Raw genomic sequence first — 6,410 nt, forward strand, 5'->3', positions numbered from 1 at the left:
TCTATCTATCTATCTATCTATCTATCTATCTATCTATCTATACAGCCAGTGATAAAGTTAGTTAACATGGCTAGTCATTCACACAGTGTACTTTATGCACACTGACCCTACAGTATATTGCACCAAATTGGTTGCTTGTAATTTGATTGATTTTAAGGCAAAGGACTGTAGTTTTGGGAGTGGTTTGCACTTGCAGATAGATTTTGCCAGTTTTTCTTGTGCAATCAAGGATCAATGTGCAAACATTTTTTAGTCTAAAGTGTTTTGTGAAATAAAGGCATAATGGTTCATTTTCAAATGGAAGCATATGACTTTCCAAATTCTTATTTTTTTTCCTATTTTGTAGGAAATATGGCGTCCAACATTGATTTATTGCCACATGAATATAACATACACAGTAGATTGGCACATGAAGAGAATACATAAGAATAAAGTGATTTGTTTGGTTTGAATTTAATTAGAAAATATGCAGTTGCATCTGGTAGAATAATGTTGAGGAATTGTTAGATTTTTTTAAAACTGTGTGCACGGGTTGGTTGGTTGATGCATGTCAAATTGTTTCCTTAATAGTTTGGCGTCTTTAATTTGGCCAAGCCAACACCACAGCTAGCCTACCAACACTGGACCTCATACTTACTAACTTGCACGGTTGTGAAAGCAGCCCAATGCTCGAAACCTACTCCGCAATAACACCTTGTTATGTGTGTTGAATACATTCAGGTAGAGTAAATGGTTGGCTAAATGTCATAACATTAGCATGACGTTCCAGTTTACTTTGGATAAGACAGTAGAGAGTCATTGTCTTAAATATGTGAAAGTCTAATTACTGTATTCAATGTCATCAATATATTATTTTATTTTTGTTGTGACTAGTTAGCTAAGCATGCATATTCGGTTTTATTTTTTGAATAATAAATATGTTCTGTTTGCTCAGTTAAAATAGAATGAAATGTATTATATTTATAAAACTGTACATTTTGGTAAACTGTTTGATAGGTGTAGGAGATGCATTTTCACTGGTTATGGTAACATTTCCATTGCAACAATGCTGAGAGTATGGTATGAGGAGGATGTGAAGGATGCATCAGTTGGATTTCAGGGCAGTAACATTGAGATGTTTTACAGAGGTTTGGTCAGACAGACTGCCACAGAGAGTATGTGAGATTGGAAGAAGAAAGCATCAGAAGGGGAAATGGCTCCAGATATGTTTATTACTACTTTTCTGAATGTAAAGTAATAAAGAACATTTAGAGCACAGAGTTAAAGGGCAATTCCGTCACTTTTCCACCTCATATTCATGATCACTTGCACCATACCACCCACTGGGCACAGATGTCAAGTCAACGTCTTTTCCACGTTGGTTCAACGTAATTTCATTGAAATGACATGGAAACAACGTTGATTCAACCACTGTGTGCCCAGTGGGCAGTGTCTACATATATGAAAACGGTGCATTTCTATGATCCGTGTTTAAAAAGAGGAAATACCTAAAAAATGCTTCTCTGTGACATCACCGGGTAGGACTAAAAGTAAGAAAAACTGTGATTTTCAAAACTTGTAACGAGTTTGTAGCCAGAGGGAGGGTATTTTCTTGCTCCCAACGTCAAAACAAATCTCATAGTGTTTGAAAATCACTGTTTTTAAAATGTCTTAACTTTTGATGTCATCAGGTGGAACTTTTTACTTCATATTTTTTTCTACTAAATATAGAAATGTGCCGTTTCCACATCTGTAGACACTGGTATTGTGCTGGAGATAATGAAAATGAGCTTGAAAAGTGGGTGGAGTTGCCCTTTAAAGAGCACAGGCAAAGTTCAAAGTTGAAATAACCACGATGAATGATCAATCATTTATTTTTCTTGTCTAAACTGTATTTGCACACAGCTATGTATAAGGCTATTTTCTACTAATTGTACCTGATGCTACATACATTTTTTGCCCAAAATTCTGAGCTGTTATTACTGTTTAAAGGCAAAGTAACAGTCTATTTATGTATGATTGTATTTTTCTAAAATGTTCTAAACTATATATTGGAAAACCAGCCTGTACACTTTTGGAAAATGTAACTTACAATTTGATAGATATTTTTAATTTGTGATTTTAATATCAATTCAATATTTGTGAACTGCTGCCAGGCTTACAAAGAATGTAACTGAATACAAAATAAACAACATTAAGCTATATTGGACAATTTGTTTTGATATTTATGATCTTCTGACCACAATGACTTTAATGAATTTTGGGGCAGTTGTCTCTGTCCGATTTTCTGTGTGATCTTGTGTGAGTGGTGGCCAGGTTTTTTCTGTTCTTTATCAGAAGTTGGATCAGTGAAGGTAAGGAGGTTATCTGAAAAGAGACACATCAGATTTGACCATAGATCTAAAGGTGTTAATACTCAAACGACAATGATATTCCAGTCAGTTGCTGACGTTGTATGTTTTATAGTTCTCACTCCAACACCCTGACATAACACTTTGAATTGTCTCTTGTTTTCACTCAAGCATACTGATGTAATACTTCAAATGATTAAACTTCTTATTAACACTGGTGGTCAGAGGAAAGGGGGAATTCCCATTTGCTTACATTGATTTGCCATAGCAGCAGGCATACTATTTAAATTAAGAGCAGTCTAACCTCCCTGAGTGTAAAAATTGTCCCTTGTCTGAGGGATTTCTGCAGTTATCCTGAGACTAAAATAGTGTACAACAGCTGCTGCTGGTAGAGTGTCACATTTGAAAGCCCTATAAGAGGTTGTGGATTTCTTTCTGTATGTACTCTGCTCACATCGCAGTGTGTATGAGTGAATAGAAGGAACGTCACTGACAAATTGTTTTTGTTCCATTCTATTTGTGTTTCCAGACAACCTCTGTAAGGGACAGTGGTTCAGAGGAAATGGCCCCAAATAATGAATGTATTGCAGCCATGGCAACTCATACTGTTCCTCTAGGGGAGAGAGCCTACTGAGAGTCCATTAGCTTTTGAAGCACTACAACGTTTCCCACTTAAGAATAGTATTCTAATTTTCAATTTTTTTCAATTATGTCTTCAATTTTCTCAACAGTTATTACGCCATTACTCCAAGCATAAGCCTGGACTGGTAGACCATACTGATATCACAACAGGAGTATTATTAAAAATACATTTGTGCATACACTAACCACAAGGAACACGTTAGAATGTGAAAATACACATGGAAACTGGAAAAAAACAAGTAGGATTCTAGCTGATTCTGGCATTGCATCAATTAACTTATGCCAGAACAGAATTGCATATTGCACTTACACTTTGTTGGAAGGAGACCTGTTTCAGACAATAAATCCTATGCAGGTGTTATATTTTTCCCAAATGCACTTCCAACCAACAATCTCTTAATGAATCTACTTGATAGTACTGCGCTCATCAGATATTTGGTCTCGACTGAGGTCTCGTAATGTATAGTCGTAAATGTATAGTCCGTGCGCAATTTCAGATATATTTTTGTGGGAATAGACAAGGATAAACAGTGTTGGTTACAGTTGCTGGCATGTGAATGGGAGACAGTGTCAAATCCCAATCATCTCCAACTATACACACACTCATATTTCAAGTTAATATATACCTTAAAATCATATTAAAAGTAAATAAATGAATATCAACACACACATTTCACATGTATTCATTAGTTGAATGTGTTCCATGCTCGGAAAAAGTTGCATCTACTATGCCCTGGTCAAAAGGGCAGCCGTTACACCTGTAATACATGTATTACAGGTGTAATAGAGCTAAATTGAGGGGGTCAGCGCTCTGAGGTCGTCCTGTCCGCCCAGTGGCACCTGCTCTTCCCCGTCAGCAGCGCAACATTGCACCCACCCAACGGCTGCCTGCGGGCTGTTTGCTGCCACTTCAAACCCAGCTAGACTGTCAAGTTCCTCACAGCCAAGGCCCACTTATATATAGACCACCTTGTTGGATTGCCACAACCAAGTACGTCATTCAGTTACATATGGTTTCACCTGGCAGGCAAGGGCTCTAGCATTGCAATTAAATAAACACAGGCTGAATATCATTATCATTGTTACTAACAAGAGGAAGGAGCTGCAGCTACTGCTTAATTCAAATCATGTCATACGACAAGAGCAGAGATATGTTAGCCCTTAAATTAGATCTCAAAAACATTGTTGAATTAAATCAATGACCCAAACATTTGTGGCAATGTTCCCTAGCAATCACACACAACATACCAAACATTTGCAGTAACATATACACAGCCAATTTAACTGATCATTACAATTATATCAAAAAGGTCCCAGACAGTAGTGTGTCCTGGAGTTTTTTATATCTGAATATTGCTCCATCCTTTCATGTTTGGTTAGAGCAGTGCATACAGAAATCAGATCTGTATCAGGTCAGTTCCTCAATGAATGACAATACTCAGCAGCTGATAATGTGCATCCCCATGAGTCACAGCGGAGGACCAAAATGTTCGGCTGGTAGGCTTGGGTGAGTAGTTAGGGAGGAGGTAGTGTCTCAGGGCTTTCCTTTCTGGCTGATCCTCACAGGCTGAAAATACAGTGCCTTCAGAAAGTATTCACATCCCTTGACTTTTTCCACATATTTTTTAATGGCTACCTCATCTCTGTACCCCACACATACAATTATCTGTAAGGTCCCTCAGTCGAGCAGTGAATTTTAAACACAGATTAAACCACAAAGACCAGGGAGGTTTTCCAAAGGGCACCTATTGGTAGATGGGTGAAAATAAAAAAAAGCAGACATATAATATTACTTTAAGCATGGTGAAGTTATTAATTACACTTTGGATGGTGAATCAATACACCCAGCCACTACAAAGATACATGTGTCCTTCCTATCTCAGTTTTCAGAGAGGAAGGAAACCGCTCAGGGATTTCAACATGAGGCCAATGGTGACTTTCAAACAGTTACAGAGTTGAATGGCTGTGATAGGAGAAGACTGAGGATGGATCAACAACTTTGTAGTTACTCCACAATACTAACCTAATTGACAGAGTGAAAAGAAGGACGCCTGTACAGAATACAAATATTCCAACACATGCATCCTGTTTGCAACAAGGCAGTAAAGTAATACTGCAAAAAATGTGGCAAAGCAATTCACTTTTATAAAGTGTTATGTTTGGGGCAAATCTAATACAATACATTACTGAACACCACACTCCATATGTTCAAGCATAGTGGTGGCTGCATCATGTTATGGGTATGCTTGTAATCTTTAAGGACTGGGGAGTTTTTCAGGATAAAAAAGAAACGGAATGGCGCAAAGCACAGGCAAAATCCTAGAGGGAAACCTGGTTCAGTCTGCTTTCCACCAGACACTGGGAGATGAATTCACCTTTCAGCATGACAATAACCTAAAACACAAGTCCAACTATATACTGGAGTTGCTTACTAAGACAACATTGAATGTTCCTGAGTGGCTTAGTTACAATTTTGACTTAAATCAGTTTGAAAATCTATGGCAAGACTTGAAAATGTCTATTTAGCAAATCAACAACCAACTTGACAGAGCTCGAATAAATTTTTTAAGAATAATGTGCAAATATTGTACAATCCAGGTATGCAAAGCTTAGAGACTTACCCAGTAAGACTCACAGCTGTAATTGCTGCCAAAGGTGATTCTAACATGTATTGACTCAGGGTTGTGAATACTTTCTGTATTTAATTTTCAATAAATTTGCAAAAATGTCTAAAAACATGTTTTCACTTTGTCATTATGGGGTATTGTGTGTAGATGGGTGAGAAAAAAAGGGGTATGAATACTTTCTGAAGGCACTGTATGTCCACGATTTGTCCAAACAGTAAAAGGCATTTTTTTATTAACAAGATGACATTTCCTGAATGACTAATTCCATAGCTACATAGTCCTATAAGATATTTTGTTATTTGTTTCATGACTATGGGATACCACACTGGCTTGTTTCTATTTTCACTCCTTTTACTGGACTTACAGTGCACCCTAGTGGATTTAGTCATCACAAACATTTGTGACTTAATATCCTGACACAAGTATATGACGTTTGCTGGCATGTTAGGTTGGATTTGCCAAATTAGAAACTTTGAAAGCTTGAGTTACTTTGTCTTAGTTATGTCTGATCAGGAATAGCATACATTGTAAAGAAGTAGTATTTAAAAAGCTTAGCTGGATGCAAACTTAACTATACCTATTTTACACTACTCTAACAAAATGATGAGAATGTCCACTAACATGCACCCCCCCCCCCCCCCCCCCCTATTTCACTTCAGCTGTGATGTTGACTTTCAAGTTTTTCACAGATTGGGTGTTGTCTAAATTCCACAGTTCGAAGAAGACCTCACAATTCCCCTGTAATGAGGCATGATAATGGGACAACACATTAATAACTCAGATTCTTATTAATACCATGTCTCAAAACCCT

This window comes from Salvelinus namaycush, chromosome 25 (assembly GCF_016432855.1).
Source record: "Salvelinus namaycush isolate Seneca chromosome 25, SaNama_1.0, whole genome shotgun sequence".
Lineage (NCBI taxonomy): Eukaryota > Metazoa > Chordata > Actinopteri > Salmoniformes > Salmonidae > Salvelinus > Salvelinus namaycush.